Source organism: Aquila chrysaetos, chromosome 10 (genome assembly GCF_900496995.4).
Source record: "Aquila chrysaetos chrysaetos chromosome 10, bAquChr1.4, whole genome shotgun sequence".
NCBI classification, from domain to species: Eukaryota; Metazoa; Chordata; class Aves; order Accipitriformes; family Accipitridae; genus Aquila; species Aquila chrysaetos.
The window spans coordinates 24053357-24074968 of record NC_044013.1 but is presented as its reverse complement, the minus strand read 5'-3'; the positions used below and the strand labels follow the sequence as shown (position 1 = coordinate 24074968).

Here is a 21612-nt window from a genome sequence, read left to right as displayed (position 1 = left end):
TGGTCTTCCCCACGGGCCGCAGGGGAATCTCTGCTCCGGCGCCTGGAGCATCTCCTCCCCCTCCTTCTTCACTGACCTTGGTGTCCACAGGGTTGTTTCTCTTACATGTTCTCACTCCTCTCTCCGGCTGCCGAATCTGCCTGTCCCAACTTTTTTCCTTCTTAAAAATGTTATCACAGAGGCGTTACCGCTATCGCTGATTGGCTCGGCCTTGGCCGGCAGCGGGTCTATCTTAGAGCCGGCTGGTATTGGCTCTCTCTCGAACACAGGGGAAACTTCCAGCAACTTCTTACAGAAGCCACCCCTGTAACCCCCCCCGCTACCAAAACCTTGCCGGCAAAACCAATACAGCAGGCTATTTAAAAGAGACTGAAGAAATTCCACATATATTTATGCAAGAATATATATATATATGTGCGTCTGTATGTATACATCTCAAAACCTCAAAAACAGTGACCATCAGAGCTCAGGGAGAAGATGCTAGACATTAGATTATTCTCCAGTCTATCAAACAAAACCATAACGGTCTAAGATTAGTGGGTTATCATTTCAAATGGTTAAATGAAGGCTAGACTCCAAAAAAAAAAAAAAAAAACCCAAAAAACCAAAAAACCTGAACATCAGAAAACCAATCCTTGCTGTAGTTCAAACAAATTTGTAATGGCTTAAAAAAGTAAACTGTGAAATAATATAGCTACATGACACGAGAAGTCAGAATTTAATGGCATTTTGGCCTTAGTCTGTGTTTCAAGCTGCAGTTTATTTGGGGAAAAAAAAAAAAAAAAAAAACCACCACAAAAAAAACCCACCTCTATTTGAATTAATTTGATTTTTATCAGTAACTGCTAAATCAAATTTAGGATAAAGTATATGTTTGGTGATTATGCTAATCCCACCACACTGCTACATCCAAGTTATCCAAGTAAATGAAACGTAATCTGTAACTTGCAGAAAAAAACAATTTTGTTAACAATCTCATCTTCTGGGGCATTGCTAATTTTAAAGGTTTTCTTTCTATTTATTTTGCTCATATACTCTTTATATAAAGTCACTAAACACTAATAGAGATTCTTAAGTCTTTCATGAGTCAAAAGAACAGCATAGAATTTCCAATAATAAACCAGTAATTATCACAATCTCACCACCCATCCAACCAAGTGTAGTTAAAGCAGGTTTATTTTTTACTTTGTGCTCACATAGGGAAGTAAACACAATGAAAAAGATGATCCAGCTTCTTTTATCAAGGGAGCACCTGTCTAGTTTTTGACTCCACTCTTGCATTCTGCTATAATATTCTCTGGATAAAGCTGTACCAAATTCATAGTTTCTCTCCAGTAAGTTTCCTGCAGAATCAGGACCTCAAAAATATCAAAACATCTGAGTTATTGCATAGTACCACAGCTTTTTAAAAATAAATGCAAGTTCTTACTCGTTACAATTGTGTTGCATTCACATGATTACCAGCAGCCATCATATGTGATACACCATCTGTGCATGTGTGGATTAATACCAATACTTCTGCAAGGAGCTTGAAACTAGCATAAGAGAACAGTTTGTAAGTGGTTATGGATATCTTGAGACCATGTAACTATGTTTTATGGCAATATTCCAGAGAACCTGCTGCATACTTCTATATACAATCTTCCTGAATGATATTTCAATGATAAAGGAACATTCTAACAGTCTTTGCTAAGTATTTTTTCTTATTAAGGTTTTGACTAACTTCTCATAAGATTCAATAGTTTTGAAGAGCCTGATTTTCTGAAAAAGCCTCTTTTTCAGAAATTTGCAGTACCACTTTGTACTTTTTTTTTTCTTTTTTTTTGAAAGAACTTCAACTTAGCCTTCAATCTTCCACATGCAGTTTTACATCTCAAACTAATTAGAGACATTATTTACCTACCTACCTACCTGATGGCATGTGCAGGTAGTTCAGAGATTTTTCTTGAATTCAGTAAGATTACTCTCCTACCATCGTAAAGGAAAAGTGGCCAATCTGACACAGGTATTTTACTTGTGAGAAATGCCTTGATGAATTGCATTTAATCTGAAGAGCTTTCTAATCATGTAAATTCAGAGCATTCTGACAAGCAAATATGTCTGAATCACACATATTTGCTTTAACTCATACTGAAAAAATGACAGCAATTGCAGCACTCTGTCATCATCTTAAGAAAGCAATTATAGTAAAATATTACTGTCACAACTCCACAATGTATCAGGCAATATCCAAGGGGCTTTTAATAGTAGAGTATAGCTCCATCTTACCATTTTAGATGTCCTTTGGTGCAACTAGAGATAGTTGTCAATGTCCAAAAGGAAAGAACATTTTTGCTTGATTCAGTTATAAGCAGCAGCAAATTAAAATAGGCATTAAACTATTCTGACTGTATCCATTAAACACGGACACTTTCCAAAACATCTAACCTTGTGTGAATGTGTTGAGTCAAACAAAAGAAAGAAGAGACAGGTCTGAGTCTGCTAATTCTTGCTTTTATTGACTTGACAGTTACTACTTTGAAGATATATACTGGACTCTCAAATTTTTCTGTGGTACGCACCACAGATTGAAACACAGATTTCAGTAAAGGTGCCAAAAGAAGCGTATTAGTGATGGCTTGCTTTATTTTTATCATTTGTACGTTAGTTTGCTTGGAAACGAAATGCATCAAAGCAGGACAAATACTGAGTCCACTGGCTTATTTATTTATAGAACAAACACTCATGATATTATCATACTTCTTCACTTTGTATACAATTTCTGTCTTTTCTGTGGTTAGGGTCCCCAGTGAGTTTTTATTGATACCAAGACTGAGTCTTATTCCTTCTACTGGTCTAAAACAGCAGCAATATTCAGAATTACTCCATTTATTCCCTGGTTTATGATGTCATTCATTAAAAATCAACCTTTGCAGACTATATTATGAACTGTTCTATGAGAAACCAAACCAATAAAGCCTGGCTTCGTATCCAAAATTACTACATCACTCCCCAGTCACCCAAATACCTCCAGCTTACCTCCCTTACCATCTTGCAAGACTTGCTAACTTGTGATACTTCCAGTTCCTGCCACATCCACTGGCTCTTCTCCAGCCTTTCCCCTTCTAGTGAGCATCAGAACATTTGCTGGTGAGGTCCAGACCATCCCTGCATACAGCCAACCACAGTAACCAGTAGCTCCTGAGCTTCTTTTACTGACTTTTCCTCAGCTGGCAACAATAATTTGGGCCTCATCTCTACCTAGCCGCTGATTTCCCAACAGCTTTTAGGAATATCTATGAGGTCTTTACCACTCTATTAAGTTTAGCAGAATACTAAAGAGGCAATCACACAAACTGCAGCTTCTTGGAAAGGCAGGCCACAGCCAGCACCATTTAAAAGCCTTGCATGTAGACACCTCTTTTTAGCCTCTGCTTTTGCTACTGTTATTCCGTGTTATGCCTCAGTCACGTCAGTGGCTCTCCAGTAGAGGAAGACACTGTACATTTTACACAGAAGTGGTGTAACAAATGACCAGGCAATAATTCAGCTTTCAAAGGACATTGCTGCTTTTCTTCTTCTGCATTCAGTCACTCAGCTGCCCTGAATGAAATAAGAACATGAAAAATGTGGGGTGTTTTGAAAGTACAAATAAAAGCATCCACCAAAAATGTTTGTATTGATTTAAGCTCGGAATAAAATTAAAAATATTTTTTGCCTGAAAATCCACACATATGGCCAGTGAATATGTAGTCCAAACACATTCCCATTAAGAAAAAATCCTACTGGAAGAGCGTGATGGAACAGTTCAATTCTAAATACTCAAAGTACTTTGAATCTTCTTATAAAAGTCAATTCTGAGGGGCTTCCATCTCCTCCACAAACTCATATTGCAAAACAGCATTTGAAGAATGTTTTATTGTCTTTTATTTATTTTATTGCCTACATTACTTATTAACCATTCTCATGTGATCAGTTTGATGACAGATTTTAAGGGTCGTTTGCAATTTATTTTCTAACACCTTTTTCAAAAGTGCACACATGGGGATACACATAAAGACATGTATATACACCAGTTGATTAAAGCAATCTATATTTAGTTTCTGTAACTTAGCATTTAACAAGCCACCAGTAACTAACTGTCTCCCAACCTTATGCAGATCATTCACTATTCTACTTTTTTCCTTTTGTTTTTAAAATCTTTCAAGCATTTTCAAAACCCTAGGAAAAAAAATGGATAGCTCATATAGAAAAGATCTTTAGCTGAAAAAAAAAAAGGTTGTGGCTTCAGAGTTAGTTCACTTTGTACCAGCTGAAGATCTGCCTCAGAATTTATACAGCAAACATACCAATCTTCAAGCACTGTTATAGAGAGTTTTGTAATTTCTTAAGTCAGAATAACTGGTGCGAGAAAAAAAGAAGTTGACAGAATAGAAAGAAATTGGGGAGACAAAAAGAGCCCTGAGCAATAAATTACTTGTAACATCATTTCTCCAGTTTCATCCCCCACAAACTCTCCAGTGGAAAACAAAGCGGGAGAACTAGTGATGCTTCATTTCATTCTTATCTACAGATAGCACCCCAAAATTATAATTTCTTTAGGACAGTAGTTCAAAGTTAACCCACCCACAGGTCCACACTGACTCAATTGCACAACAGACTTCCCAGCAAAGCAAATGCGGAAGCTACAGATGGATAGTTGTACTACCTGGTATGTGCTGTGCAGTGAGATACGGGCTCCTTAATTAAGAAACCTACACAAAACTGAAACAAACAGCCTCTGGAGGTAGATCTGTACAGAAAATCTGTAGCAGAAAAAAACCTACCTAGACGTTTAAGAGCTTCTAATTGGGTGAAAGACTTATAAAAGGTAACACATGCCTTTTGCGACAAGTTAAGAGGTTTATAGAAGAGTAAATTAGCTAAAAAAATCATTTCAAGATTTCCTTTAAATTTTATCTGTTACTGCCTGGAGACCATTCTCGAAACTGAACAAATCTTTCTTAATTATTTATTACAAAGAGTATTGGCTATGAAATCTACCCCTTATTCAGTGCTTAAGTATTTTACACACTGCATTTCTCCTGTTACATTCATGATACATACAGTCCAAATGTATTTCAACTCATGGTTCATTTACTATTGGGGCAAACCCTGATCCTCAGGCTTGGCTGTTATTTTTCGTAACTTGTGAGTATCTAACCAAAACCTCTTAAGATCAACAAGACAGTAAATGTGCTTCTGCAATAGCTATTGTATAGTGAGATTCCTAGTATTGCTTCTGTTTGTAATCTTTGCAAATATTTAACCCCCATACAATTAGGCACAAATTCTGAACAATGAGACACCCTGACTCATGGCATCTCTAACTTTCTTGTTTGTTTAGCTTGTTAGCTTATAGGGACAGGGAGCATCTCTTGCAGTATTTGTACATGATCAAGTAGAGCAGAGACTCTAAACTCTACTGCAGAACCAAACGCTAACAGTTTTAATGTGGATCTGTTGTTCCTTTCAAGCAAATATGGAAATTAAGGGAACACCCAAAGTTCTCTCTCAGACACACTAATCCTGTGAAAGCAGTGACTCACCTAGTAATGGCTTTCCATAAATTAGGCAGCTAAAAATGGGTAGGAAGTGTGAAACCATTAACACTTTCTGTAGTGTAAATTCTCTCACTGCATGTGAAGAAAATCCACAGCAGTAAAAATAAGAGATGAAGGTGTCAGTACCCGTCATGTTTAGATATGTTGTTAATAATTCAACCTTCCTCCTTTGGAGCGTATGGTTTTAGAATGAATCATTCTCTATTTCCTTTTTCAAATGAAAACTGAGGTTTTGTTGCTCACTAATTCCATATGTTTTCTTCCCAGCTATTAAAAGAGAAGAAATTAAATATGGCTAATTGTGTGTGTTGCCAGCATCATCTCATAGTAGTACCCTACTGTAGCAATGTTTTGTGTGTTATCATCTTCCATACATCAGCACTGAAATGGAAATGATTGGTGATAAAATTGACAATATACGAAAGAAAAGCCATACATGGCTTTGGGAAACAGAAAGAGTTGGAAGAGAAGGAGACACTGCACTTTTGTATCCATGAATGGTCTTTGGGAGTAGCACACTCTTTTACTTCACAGAGCAGGTCGGTTGCTCTGGGCCTGGCAGGAACAGCGCGTGCCAAAAGGGCACCACTGTGATTACCGCTTTGTAGAAGTGGAACATGATAAAATCAAGGTTGAAAACTGAAATTTCAGGGTTCTCAATGTAGGCATCACTACCAATCCAGGAAAAAAACAGCAGTTTTGTGGAGATGCAACTGCTCAAATGTGTAGAGAGATAAAGCAGAGGGGCAAACAGCAACACCTACAGATAGTTCTGCATGGCTGAGCTTTTAACTCAATTCTTTGACACAAATCAGCAAAGGGAAGACATTCATTAAAGCTCTGGGACAATCATAAGCATGTAAGAGAACTACATAAATCATTTTTACTCACTTATGCTACTCAATTTAAACCAAGATGTTCTATCTTCTCTCTTAATTCCCACTGACAGTTGCTAATTCTGAAGGGGAAAAAAAAAAAAAATCCATAAAATATATACAATGGCTGTATTTGTCTTAGTTTTCCAACAAGATTTTAATTCTTCTTTGGTTCATTTGTCAATGTTTATATGGTGAAAAGCTGTGCAGTGCTGATGTTGCCAATACCATTGTCTTTAAGACAGAGGGGTATTTTGATTGTTTTCAGCCTATTAAAACCATTATCCTAATTAAAATCCACTGTTTGTTCCCCCACTTAAAAAAAGTTCTGTCTTGCAGACAGGTGGTTTTAGAGGGAAATCTCTCACCCCCCCCTCTTCAAGGAGTTTTCAACCTTATGCATTCACTTGAACTTTCAAATCACTGCCTGCTTGTCTTATCCATGTTGTTGCTCTGCCCTGGTGTACCAGACGTGAGACCCAGGGCCTGTGGGCCATTTACACATTTCTCTTGATTTCAGCCAATTGTATATGGCTAATACAGGACTAGTACTATATTCCAAGGATCAGTTTGCTTTACTTAGATGCGTATTACAGACTGGGGACAAGAAGGAAGGAGAAGATGCTGGACGCATCCTCTTCTACCTAGTATGGTATTATACAGTCCACAACCTTTGGCTTTTATGAACAGGGCTAGTTCCTGTGCAGACAATAGCCACACACTGTCCCTCTGTGAAATGTATTCTCTATTTCTCTGATGCTATAGACATATGACTTAACATAGTTGTTACTGTTTTGTTGTCATTAAACTTGCTATAAAGGATATCTCCACATAGAGAAGATAAGCACCAACAACACATCCTGTGTAAAGCAAAGTACTACCGGGAAGAAATGAGTAGTCTTCAAAGCCAGATTGCCTGAACTAGGACAACAGCCACCTCAGTGGACTGGAGGTGAGGCCCCAAAAACGACAGGCTGAATTCCAACATTTTAATTTGTCAAACAAATTCTCTATTTTAGGTAGTCTGAAAAATAAACAAAACAAATTGCCTATCCCAAAACAACCCATCTAATGCACACACACGCAAAAAATACCAGCCTCTCAGGATTTTATTTCTAAAGACAGAGCAAAACACTGAGTTATCAAATAGAACATGCTTTGCATCATAACGCTCATATGTGCAATAGCTCTTACACAGCATCATGGTAACATCTAAATTGGGCATTCTCTATACACATTTGTAGAAAGCAGCTGTCAGTAATAACATCAGCAATACGAAAAAAAAATCTGCATGCTCCTAGGCAGAGGTGTTTGTTCCTGTGCTGAATATCTTCTCACCTAGAAATCCCCCACTTACATAGAGCATTAATATCTTCTCTCATAATCTTTGTAAGGTCAACTTACTTGTCTTTTTGACCTCTGAGTTAAGCATCCTGAACATTTACCTGAATATGCCCAAGAGCAAGTTCTATATAAAATCTATATTGTACTTCGAAATACAAAATACACTATTCTGGAAAAGTAAAGCCTTCTCAAAAAGAACCCTATTTTGGTTATGGCAGTAACTATAAGGAATTCCCAGTTCCAAACACACCCAATTACTTGGGCAGAGATCTAGTAATTAAAGATAAAGATAAAGATTATCTTTAATTACTTGAGTCTTTTTAATTTCTTTTTTTTTTTTTTTTTTTTTTATGGGAAAGGAGAGCCAACTACAATATCTTCCCTTTGTTCCACTTTGAAAACAGGAGGACAGAGACAGCACTAATTTCCTTCTCTGTGCAATAGTGAGGTGGTGTGATGTCTAATGTAGCAGTGGGTTGTGCATCCCAGTCTATCCTTGTGTCCTCTTCATTCAGTCTCTGTAGCTATAGTAAAAAGGAAGCAGAAGCAATCTCTTCCATCCCGAAGACATGTGATCCCTGATTCAGCCCTGCTGTAGGGGTCATTGACAGACATGGTTTGGGAGTAGAAGCAATGGTATTGCCCAGGTAATAGTTCCTGCATGAATACTACATAGGGAAATTTAACATGTTGCTTCATTTTTAGCAGGGCAGAGATCCTATTTCTCCTCATTGCGCTCCCAGTGTACGTGTTCAGTACAAAGCCAGTCAGCCTTTGCCCAAAAAGCTCTTTAACTGGAAACAGGGAAAGGACGGCTTAGCATGACCACACCTCTACCTCTGTGTGTACATAGCAAGAATACCTAGAGTTCTACTAGCTAATTAAAAGAGTTTGGGAGAGGTAAAGCTTTGCTTAAAATTTCAAGTCTCCGTTACGAGACAGTAATGGGCTGTTTGGTTTGTTCAGAGGTCACACCATCTCTCATGTGCCTAGTATTTTTGCAAATGCTGAGGCATCCACGATGCTGCCACTTAAGATGTGAGGTTAAAGCAAAAGCAGCGTTCTCCATCCTGACAATTCTCATTTTTCTGTACTGCTCCTGAGAGAAGCATTTACAAGGTTGGGGCTTGGCAGAACAGAAAATGCAAAGGCTTTTTGGAAATTCAAAAGTTCTGTTTCACGTAAGAAAGAGTCAAGGCCCTCACCTTAATTCCTCACATATTCTTAAGTCATTTTCCTCTGAACTCAGCCTACAACCAGTCTTTTCTGATATGAAAGAATGCAGCCACATTTGCCTAGTTTATTCTCTCAAAGAGACAGCCAAGAAGAAGAAACACAGATTATTCTACTTGGACCAAATTAAAGGAAATTGTAGGTCAGAGCAGAGGGACTCCCTTTGTTTCTTCGACAACACGAGGGAATTACTGCAGTCCTGTCTCCTGTCACCACTGACAGCCTGTTCGATACGCTTCTGCTGTTAGAGCCCCGAAATGCATGCTGCCATCCCAGTACAGACTCAAAGGAAGGCCATTTGCACAGAAAGTTAGGCTAGGAGCCCTCTGTCACTTGGAGCTGTAGTTGATGTTTGCTGGTTGGTGAATATATAATCAATCTGTAATCGAGCCACCGCAGGAAGGGAGAAGTCTCAAATATATGCGGACAAGTCACATTCACCACTGGGAAGTTGCAGGGAAAGGCAGATTTCGAGAGAGACCATCTGCAGGTTAACAAGGGACCACAATGAAAACAGAACACTGTATTCAGCGTATGAGTCACCGCCTAAGACACCTGGCTGCCAGAGACTGTTATGTGACTGTGTTGTCAAGAGACTGAATGTTGGCTCGGTGCAGCAAGCTGCAAGTATAAACACCTATATTTATCTCCTCTTCCACTTCCACGTACACTCACCAAGTTGCTATCCCCTGTCTGTTATTCACAATACTTCTCCACCGCCCTTCAATTAACAGGAGTTTCTCATTTTTTATCCTAAATCCCAGATGACAGTTTTTTTAAAGATATGAAGAAATCTTTATCAAGTACCTTCCTTTGCTATTTACATGCATAATCCCATAAGCAACCTGCACAATCAGTTTCAAAGCAAAACAAAGATTATATAAATAAACATAAGCCTTTGAGAAAAATCCTTTCAACTAGAGGAGTTTTGCAAATGGTTGCATATATCCAAACACTGAAGCACAACTACTCTCGTCCAAGATGGGGAAACAGCAGCCTTTGCTGTAAACCAGATTCAGTCCTCAGGACAAGCAATGCTAGAACAAACCCAGAGACAAGCACCATGACCAAACAACAACAACAAAAAGAAAAAGGTGCAGTCTTAAATTAAATTAACATTTGGCTAGTCCCTGGTTAAGTTTTGTTGAATGTTTTACAATATTTGGGGATTTTTCAGGTTCACTCAGCAAAGTATGTAATGCTTAATTCATTGGAAGTTACCTTCTGAACTACATTTTTTTCTACTTTTTAAAATGTTTTCCTTCAAGTTATGCAATGCTACTGCAGAATCTCAGAGTGAAAGTATCTTGTACAGAGTGATTTAGCTCTGAGCTGAGCCTGATCGAGAGGCAGTAGCCATGTTGCCTCTAAGGATTTTGGATTTAAACTTCCTAAACAGATATGACCTCTTAGACTCCTTTTCCCTTTGCAGCATAGCACTTAATCTTCTAAGGGACTTAAATACTAGCAAGCATTCAGTGCAATCAAACTTAAGGTTTCTGGAGTTCTTTTACTTGCTACGAGAACTACAGATTCCTCCAAGACTACAGCACGTTACTCAGAAACCTTGGTACCTCTTGTTCACTGACAGTGCACAGGAATGAGGGTATTTCTGAGGGAGGAAGTCTGTTCTTTCTGGGTACGATGCTCGCTTCCCCAAGGTGCAGGCCCCTTCTTGAGTCATACACACACACTATCTGTCTTGTTAAGCTCTTTCCTCTGCCCAAATATAGAGAGCGTTTGATTCTGTAATTGTTATGTTTTAGTCTAAGTCAAAAGTGCCTTCTTTCTGCATTATACAAGTTTCACCATCCAGACTGCTTATGAAATAGGAAAGGCTGGGAGAGGGGGCTCGGGACTGAAAACAGGCTTTATTTCTAAAACTGTGGTGGCGAGGGAGATCCTCAGCAAACAGCTAACTGAGAGTCAGCAACAAGAAACGTATCAAGTTGCATAGTTTGTAACTGGCTTTGCCAGGTGGGGGTTAAACAAGAAAAGCACCTGCCAGCTGTGATTTCTGTTAGGAGATCATTCTACTGCTAAAACATTCCAGTCTCTGCACAGAACTTAAAATCAAATCCGCTCATTTTCCCCTAGAGTTAACTGCATAAAACTGATTGTCACAAGGGCAATGAACCTGCTGATGCAAGGGTCTTTGCTTTAACATTGCTGCTGTAGCCATGCATCAGTTATGAATATGAAATACAAGAGACCATGTTGTTTCATGTGCATGAAGTAATTGAGAACTGCCATAAAAAATCTGCATGTCAGTGTCAACATGCCAAGACACACAGGGCATGTTCTGCCTTTCCATTCCCTTGCAGTCTCCCCAAGATGTTCAATGCAAAGAGAAAAGCATCAAAATGTTAAGTGACTTGAAATATTTTTGTATTTATATCATCTAGTAAACAAAGTTGCTGAAAAATGTCACTGTGTGATCTTCATATATGTGTGGGAGACAATATCACAGCTGTCAGGGAATGACTGTACAGCTCCTTGCTGGAAAGTAGTCGCCAAACATTTCAGAAGCAGACTTTATAGCCTGGTGGGATCTCTGCTAAACAACTGGGATATCCAGACTGCCGATTGCTTCCAGGAAGATACCTGCTGATTCATCCTGGCAGTACCCACTCTCAAGCTGAGCTCTCCCCAGATCCCAATCAGCAGAAAGGCTCTCAACCGCAGCACTGACACCAGCGCGGAGAATTCTGCCTTGAAATTCTCGGGTAAGCTGGTGGGCTATATATAAGTCTTCATCAAATATCAGTCAGCTTTTGAATTGTAGGAAACAACCAGATACCCAAAGCCTCCTGGAAGGAGTGTTTTGCCACTCAGTGCACTTGTGACTGAAAACAAACAAAGCTATGTTTGTACACAACTGCGCCCTGCAAATATGAGTACTTGGCCAGAACCAGTCCTAGCAGATCAGGCCTGCAGCATCCACCACTCTCACCCCATACAAGGGATGCAAGGTCATTCTGCCGGTTTTGCTTATTGATGCTCAATCTGATGCCTGTTTAGGAATTTTCGCATTTTTACTTATAGTCAATTCCAATTATCTTGCGGTAACTGTTTTGTAAGATTTGATCCCACTCAGTATGTTTGGCAGCACAAAGCGCCATGCCAATCTGTTTAGCTGCTCGGTGATAGCACAAAGTGCTCTGTGCCTTTCAGGGTTAGATGACAACTTTGGTTTTGCTGCTATTGATTAAAGCTCTCTTTCTTTGCTTCCCTTCCCCTTTCCCCATATGAATCGTCACTATGGGTGACAGCTGTTGGGTGTAGCTATTCTCTCTGTGCACAGGCTGGAAATGGATACTACTGGAGACGTGTGAAGGAAAGAGAAGGGGGAACCATTCTCTATCAGAGCTATGGGCAAACCTAGCCGGAGTTCAGGAAGCTTCCCCACAGATCAACCTAAAAGAGTGTGTGTGTGAGAGAGGAAGAGACTTTTTTTTTTCCTCTTTTTTTCAGTGTTGTTCAGGATCACAAAAAGGAGAGCAATGAGGAATGTCTGGTCTTAGAATTCCCCTCTGAACTCCAACATAACGTACAAAACACTATCGATGTGATAGTCTGTGCCAACAGCTGGTGGGTTACAGCAGATCAGGTTTATGCTTTCAAGCAGCAGTGCCCTTTGCCTTACTGCACCAGACTGTAATTAAGGCCCTGAGTAGGGCCAGATTCACTAGCATGATAAAGAGCAGCTATTTTTGCATGTGAATTCAAATGAACAAATGTAATTTCTAACCATTAACCTCCTGAAGCAGATAACAAGTGGGTTTAGGGGTAATTAATGATTTTCATTGTTTCTAGGAAAGCTTTACCAGGACCCGTCTATTTCTAAAATGCTGGCACATCGCCTGACTCAGGACCTCGGTATCTAAAAGGGCAACTAGTACGTTATAACAGCGCCCACCCTCCCAGAGACAGCACCCCAGCCTTTCTGTGGGTGCAGAGGAGATTCTAGGAAGCCTATGGAGCCAATTCCCAAGTCCTTTCCTTCACAGACCCACACTTGCTCTTATACAGGCAACCATGTTTCAGTAGGGCTGAGTACTTTGGGTGCATTGAAGTCCTTTGGGTCCCTTTGAAGGTTCAGAGGCTGATTCCAGCAAGCACTGCAGTTCACAAGGCTCACTGGGAAAGCTCGCTCCTCACCTCTTCTCCAGAGGTACATGAAATTTAGACTGAGGAAGAATATCTGGAAAGGCAGGGAAGATGCTGGGCTAAGGATCTATCCTGCTTCTGACAGCCCAAAAACAAGAGGTACCTGCTACCAGCATGGATGTAAGGAGCACTCTCTGCTCATAGCGTGCCCATAGAGCTCCTGTACGGCTCCACAGACGAAGGAACCACCTCTGCAGCCGTGCCCGGAAGCAACACAGTCCTTTGTGCTAATCAACAGCCACCATCTCGCTAGATAAACCAGGGATTAAATCCACCATTTCTATAAATTACAAACTGAGCTGCAAAAGCCACAGCTCTGTAGCAGTGGGTCACAACTCCTGTCTCGGTCAGCGCACCACTCCTTGGTAACCTCGCTTACTACCAGCAATTCCTATCTCTTCCAGTCTGCTGCATGTGACAGTGAGATTTGCTTCTCCTCTGTTACAGATCTGGACACCCTAACTTGATATAGCACATATGATTTTATTAAAATGTGCACTCTGCACTACTGAGACAGCATTTACAGGGGAACAGAATAAATAGCTTTTTCCAAACTGCCAAGCTATTGCAAGACACGGTGTAGAGAGATGGGAACAGACACCAACCTTGAGAAGATTGCATTGAATATGGAAGATGAGAAAGCGCGCTTGCAGGGAGCCTGGGTTTTGTTCTCTGTGGGAGGAATATGAACTTTTGCATTCAAGCCAAATTTAATAATGCATTCCAGTGATCTGCATTTATTATTTTTTTTAAACTCCCACATTTCCTCCCTTCCCAAATACCATATGTTTTCCCCTTCTATTACAGGTATTTCTGTGGCATCCACTACCAACAGGTTGAAGATGAAAGTGCTACCAAGTTATCATGGATGAAAAGTCAAAGTTTTGAATGTTTGGGAAACAGCCAATGTTAGCTTAATTAACTTCAACATATTCAATTTTGACTGACCTTTTCAAACAGAATCACAGAAGCACTGAGGTTGGAAGGAACCTCTGGAGATCAACCAGTCCAACCCTCTGCTCAAAGCAGGGCCCACTGGATTGCTTAGGACGCCGTCCAGTCAGATTTTTTAATATCTCCAAAAAGCAGTTCACAGAGCATCTCTCCTGAACACGTGCACTATAGTCCTTTAAGAAGTTACTTAAACCCAAATTTTGCAACTTAATTTCAAAGAATGCAAAGTCTTTTGATAATTGTAACATAACACATTTTTCTGCATCCAGAATGGGAAATAAGAAAAACCTTTTCCCTACAATGACTGCATTTTTAATACTGTTCAATTTTTCAATTTCATTTTCTAATTAAAATTTTAAAAGTTCAGTATATAAATTCCCATCTGGATCTGGTGTGAGCAACTTAAAAGAAAATCAGCAGCTATCCAGTAGCAGGCTCTAACAAGAGTTCAGTACAACACTTATCACTGTGTATTTCCTCTCTTCGACTCTTTTCTAGACCACGTAAGGAGTTCTGTAAACACTGTAGACACTTCCTTTCCTGCTTAGACTTCAGTATAAGGACACCATTTGATGAAGCAGGACACATCACAGCCTCTGGTATATTCCCACAGCCCATCAGTTCTGTTTCTGTCTCCAGCTTCTTGCAAAGGCTGTCTCAATTCTGCATGGTATTGACAGGTTTCTTCATAATAAAAACTCCAGTGAAGTTCACAGTACTGACTCCTCACAAACATAAACTGTCAGCTATTTGGTGCTTCCAAACCACAAGCAAACCGCAGCTCTGATGTATAAATATACGGTGACAACACTTGATTCCAATACATTTACCGGTTTACATTTAGAGAGCACTGCAATAGATGAGAATGTTCTTTAAAACAAACAAAAAACAACCAACCACAAAAAAAACCCCAAAACGCAATTCCTGGAACAATGTGGTTTTGATCTTCTAAAAGATTGTCATAGTGGCATCTCTATTTTCTAGGAGAGTTATCTTTTGACCCTGTGATACTGAGTCCAGCAGGTGTAAGTTAACACCTGATAAATTAAATGTCTTTCTCATTTACTCTGAAATAGGAATACTTTCATTTTTTCTGCATATTTCTCATTAAATTTTGCATCTGAAAAGATCAAGGAACTTGATCAGTTAATTCAGATAATTTGGTCAGGAACTTCCATTCTAATTAGTTCACCCAGTACAGAAGCTACAACATGATTGCAACTGACAAAACACTTACTTGCAAATGTACAGACATCTATTTCAACGAGTTACTGCCTTACACAGAAAAACGTAAGGTTGTCATAACTGAGCAGTTAGAAGAAAACACCTTGCAATCATTTGGTGGTTGTCCAGTGGATAATGGAAAAGAGTTTAGAGGGCTCAAGTACACACATCACGGAAAAAGGAATTGCATCATTAAAAACCACCAGCCTAGTTACTTGCTGGTGATGGCTACGAAGAGTACTGAATGATGTAGGTGAGAGGATATTCTCCAAGTCATAATTGCTTAAAATGAGCAGTTCAGTCAATTTGAACTCATTTAGGACAGTCTATACTGCCCCTTCCAGGGCACCATAACATTTGGCTAAAGCTGTCAGTGAGAATCTTCCATGCGTTCTGCATCCTACAAATGGTGGCAGGAGGGCAGTGGAAGGAAGGGGAGAACAGGTTTAATACATTATTTTCCTTTCTTCAACCATGCCTGTTCACCCCAGGAGCGTTCTGTACACACACGTGCACACAAGCATGGGTTTACCTGGTGCTCTACAGCCTAATGATTGACTTTTCAGGAAGACATTAATTATGTAAATGGCATCTAAAAAGGGGAAATGCTCCTTTGGCAGACTGATTCAGCTTCCACTACAGCCGCTTTAAGTGTCCTGTAAGTCACTCCACAGCTGGAACTGTCTATGCAAAATGCCTAGAAGTCAACAGGAACAAGCTATGGCCAATGCATAGCAGAATGAATGACGGCTAAGTCACAAGGAAAGGGACCACCAAATTAAATATATTTGGGTTTCATCTACCTCATATTAGCCTGTTTTGAAGAATGTTTATTGTGACACATACTCAGTTTGTCTGTACTTGTCACATATAATTCCCAGTTGCTCCCATTCTGGGATTATTTTCTTTGCTGAGGTCCTCAAGACACCATTCAGTTTGATCTCTACACTTTCAAACACTCATCACCCAAATATCCAAAACATTTCTGGCCGACTTGGGCCACCCTTATTTTAAATAGCAAGTGAGTGTATCAGGAATAACAATGTGAGCTGGAAGCATTTATTTCTAATGCAATACATGAAGAAGATCCTTGTCTGCATGATGCCACAAAAGAGCAAGTCAAGGGAAGCAAACAATGAACAAAACACATACATCCCTCTGTTGATGTCTCAAAGCAGCAGACTAAACAACAGTTCCTATTCCTAACGCCCCTACTTCAAGGCTCTTACTCAGAGCTGTGAGCCTTAGAACCAGCACACGAGGGTCAGAATAGAACCATGCTGAAAATGGGGTCCTTTCCCCTTCTCAACATCCTCTTCTCATGTACACAGCCCTGCTCCACTGAGTACAGCCTGGTTATTTTCACTACAAACTCCATTACATCCCTCAAATGAGATCAACCCACTCCTTTATAGCTATGCTTGTGTGAACCAATACTACAAGACCCCCAAACCACTGGTCCCTCTGGCTGACTGTCGGGGGCGGGGGGTAAACGTCAGAAAACGTCAGGACTGAATCTAGCTTCTCTGGGCCTGAGGCAGCTGGCCACCAGATGTAAAACGCCGGAGAGCTCCACTGGACTCAAATCCTCCCGCCACCATGGATTTCCGGAGCTCTTTCGGAACGAATTTCTAAGGGAACACAGACACTTACCAGCACAGAACAGCTACATCACTCAGAAAATTTACCCCTCCATTTCATGCCGGTTATACTTTCCTAGGACATGCACTGCCTGTAAGCACTTTTGTAAGCCACTAAACTCCCTAAAAGCAGCAGATCAGTATTGTGTAGAGAACAGTACTAAATCGGTTTGTCTCTGCTGATCAGTACAAGAGAAGGGCAGGGTAGGGAGATTTTGCCAAGTTCCATAAAATTATGCCCACAAAAGGGGGGCTAAGTACTGCTCTACTAACAGCAGGAGACCACAGCCATGCCATTCTTTTCAGAGAAACTGAACAGACATTCAACCAGAACAGACTCATTACAACTGGTGGAACCATTTTAATCCCATCCATCCCCTCCAGGATGTACTCCTTGCTGCTCTAAAACAGGCAGAAGGATTTTTTTTTTTTTAATTTTTATTTTTTTAGAAAGCTCTAACTGTTACCCGAGGAATGAGATACTGCAAGGCAATTCTGCCCCGGGGAGAGCCAGGTGCTTTGCTTTGCCACTTGTCTGACAAAAGTTGTACCCTGCAATAGAGCACATTTGTATTGGCTTAATGTAATCAAAGGCACCCTGCTGTCTGGTCACTGACCTATCTGTAAACAACAGATGACATGACACCATGAGCTTCTATTATATATAACTACCTATTGAGATGTGACCATTGTAAAAGAAACAAAACCATATACTTCACCTGCTGCTGTTAGTCTATTTTCCAGAGAGGAACAAACCTACAAGCACCTCAGCTTTGAGCGCCATTTTCTTCTCCTCATCTCTCTTCACTTCTCCTCATATCTCCTCCAAATAAGTTTGTGTGCTCTCCCTTACACCTTGAACAATCTTCCCAGCTGCACTGGCATACTCCAACCCTTCTCTGTTCTTGCTTTAGATCCCTCTTATATTCTTCTCCGTTCGTTCAACCTTTTTATGTCACAGCTTCCTCTCCTCTGCCTGCACCAAGGTGAAATATGTCTGTTACCTGAATGTATCTTACCTGTCCTGGATTGTACTCACTGTGATAGAGACTACAGGGACAGATTCCCTCCTGCTGTAAAGCAGTGCAGGTCTGCTGGGGTGATACACAATCATGAATCACAAAGAAGATGGTGAATAAGGAACACTGTTCTCTGACTTCCAAGAAGAAGTCCAACCAACTCAAAACCACAGGAAGCAGCTTTTACACCCTGCATGATCCAGCTGTGGAGCTCCTTGCCACAGGATACCTCAAATGGAGCAACTAGACACCTTCCTGAAAGAACAACAAAACCCATTGGGAGTCACAAAATACAAAGAACTCTCCTCAGGTTCAGATGCTCCCTGAGCCTTAAATCACTGGAAACTGGGAACGTATTCTGGGAATACCACTGTATACCCACTGTTTCCTTGTACTCTTCCCTGCACACTCCCTGCAAGCTGCTTTAGGGGACAGCACACCGGGATCGATGGAGTTGTCATTTGACCCAGCGAAGGAGTTCTTTATTGACACTAGTTCACAACAGCTGAAGACACAGCATCGTGTCTCACGTGCATGTCTGTATAGGCACATGAGAAGAGTCCATGTTTGCAATACTCTATAGGTATAACAGCAGGAGAAATAACCGCTACAGAGTATTTGGTGCTCACTAGCAATTAGCTTTTATAGTCCAGTGATCTACAACTGTAGCTGCTGCTACAAGTCAGTAGGTAATACACACTTATCTCTGTTGTTCATCAGTAAATCAGAAGCTACTGGGACATGATATTCACGCAGATGTTCAAAAAAGAATTTTCATTACAATATCTGGTAATGAAACAGAAGCCAACTGACAGTGCCAATGACAAGCTGCTTATTTGTCTTGGCTTTGTTTTGATTATCAAACTGAAAGTCTATATTGCCAAAATAGACAAAAACTGCTTTTCCTGTTTCCTAGAATTTTTGTCAGAAGTCTGATGCAAGTCCCCTGCAGAAAAAGCATGACTGAGTTATATTATATATACGTATCTATATCTCTCACCCTTTCTGCTTTATTTACAAATGCTCTCATGAACACCTGTATACACCAAAACTGAAACATACACAAGTTAAGCATTATCAGAGTTATTGCTTTGCGTCTGAACAGCTTAGACTGTGTAATACTGAAGCAGCAAACTCTTGCGTTAATCATTGAAGAACAGCTCACAAACAAATAAAAGTATTTGATGTCATCATCTAGTTCTTGACATAAACACAACTAGGCAACAGAAGCTTACAATGAACTGACTTTTGCTAGATTTTTTTTTTTTGCTAGATTGAATTTGCTAGATTCAGTGTTTACATAGGGAATCTTCTCTTTGATAGCAACTTTTTTTGATGTCCAGAGAGTTCCTTGCTTTGGAAACATTTCAGACAACATGGACAAAAGCTTATTGTCTGAGATATTACATAGGAAATAGCATTAAAGAAAAAAGCCAACGTTTCGGAATATGTGATTGTAGACTCTATTTTGAAAACCCCTTACGAAGAACAGTTGGTTATCGGAAATATTTTAACAGTAATTTAATCACAGATTGCCAGGACTGTTTCCACGCCTCATCTTGTCGGGATCAACCAAGCTCCAGTTCCTCCAGGACCACCCAATACCAGCAGATATTTGGTCCCATACATCACATCCGAGTGACTGTTTTAGACATCTTCTCTGGCCGTCCCTTAGGAGACACTGGGAATGAGCAATGAACTGAGATGATAGTAAAATGATGCATTTAGCTACCTGAATTCTTTTGTGAATGAACAGGGGTCTGATCAATTCCTACTTACCTCAGCACACTTCTGGTTTCAGAATTGACTTTGGGGGTTTCATCACTGCCTAGCAGAGAACGTTAACGCTTTCACTAATGCTGAATGTAAAGACTTGGAAGAGATACTCGAAAAGATGCAAACAAGAAGGAACAGATTATTATCGAGCACTGCTGACAGGAAGCCATTGGTACTGGAGATGGTGGGGCTGAATTGATCAGACAGCTAGTATTTGAGAGAAAACGTTTCATTAAGCAGTGAAAACAAACAGGACCCATTAGCTGCAGATCAGCAGCACCGAGCAGTGACTCAGGCTATCGAACAACCCTGACGCGAACCTGTTGAGGATCTCGGCCCAGTATGTCGAGCATTAATCCGAGTCAGAAACGCGTCAATAATCCTCTCCGCAGCTGCCCGGCAGCTGGATAAACAGCAGCGAGAGCCCCATCTAAATGCTCGCAGGTTCACAGCAGCAGCAGGTACGTTAGACTTTGATGCTGCTTGCTACGGACCCCGGCTGGCTGAACGACACATGCCAAGCCCCACGCCCTGGAAATCCTTCCTCAGAGCCCGCAGCTGCACGGATGCCATCCACACGGGCTACGGCAGCTGCAGACATCTTACCGCCGTTCCCGTCCCTTCACCCCACCCCGCTCGCCACGCCGCGCGTCCCGCAGACACCGCACCGGCGCCGGATGGCAGAAGTTGGTCCCCGCTCGGCTGCGGAAGCGGCGGGGCAGTAACACGCAGCCCTTTCCCCGAACTCTGCCGAGCAGCTCTCCTGCCGCCGCGGCGGCGGCGGGGAACTTTCCCCGCGCGTTTCTCGGCGGGGCGGCCCGCGGCGCCGCCGGGCGCGGGACGGGGGCGCGGGACGGGGGCGCGGGACGGGGGCGCGGGACGGGGGCGCGGGACGGGGGCGCGCGCCCCGGCTGCGCGGCGCTGCGAGGCGAGGCCGGGCCGGGCCGGGCCGGGCCGGGCCGCGGCGGCGCTCCGGCGGCAGGGCTGCCCGATACTCACATGGCGTGCAGCCGAGCGGGCGCCGAGCGGCTCGGGGTCGGCTGCCTCCCACTCCGGCAAAGATGGCTTTCCGGCTCCGCTCCTGCTGCAAGCGCTCTTCTAGTCTTGTAGGCACTGTTGCCGAGAGAGGAGGGGTCGGCACCCGCTACTGAGCATGCCTGTGCCGCACATCACGGAGTAGGAAGTAGAGGCGAGGCACGGCGGTGCCCCCTCCCCACCCTCACGCCAGGCAGGAGAAAGTCCTAGAGCGAGTAACGCAGACGGAGCCTCTCGCTCCTGCCCGCATCCCGCATCCCGCATCCCGCCTCCGCCCCGCGCGGGGCAGAAAATGTCTCGCCGGGGTGGGGTTACCAGAGCTGGGCTCCTTCCAGACAGGAGGCTTGGAGGGGTTATTTAGATGAAAACCTTTGCGCGTTTCTGTAACCACCTTCTTTCTCCCTCTCCTCTCTAGAAATAAAAAAAAAAAAAGGGGGGGGGGGGAGAGGAAGAAAATCACGAGAGGTAGTGCAGTTCAATCTGTGCCGTCATGGGTGAGTACCTGCGAATGAAAAAAAGCAAGTTGTAGGATTGTAATTCCTACCCGTAACATAGAGCAAAACCAGAGGCAGATAAGCTAGTAGATCAGCCATTGCTTCTTAAATGATTTTGTATCTCGGGTGAAATACAGCCATTGCCAAGTCTCTGTGCTCCTGGCTTCGACTTCTTGCAGCCTTCACCTCGCACTCAACCTAGGTCCAGGCATCCAATCTCCCCCTTGAATCCCCTTCATTAACGTTAGCACTTCTCTTGCACACCC

General features: G+C 41.8%; 1 protein-coding gene across 1 annotated transcript in view; it reads right to left on the bottom strand.

The window, feature by feature from the left end:
* The window catches only part of LOC115347521 (vesicle-associated membrane protein 2-like), a 53582-nt gene extending 32411 nt beyond the window's left edge, over positions 1 to 21171 (bottom strand). The window contains exon 1 of the mRNA XM_030029006.2: positions 20817 to 21171. The gene's annotated coding sequence lies outside the window, so the exon portion shown is untranslated. The remainder of the gene's footprint in view (positions 1 to 20816) is intronic.
* Positions 21172 to 21612: the final 441 nt, after the last annotated feature.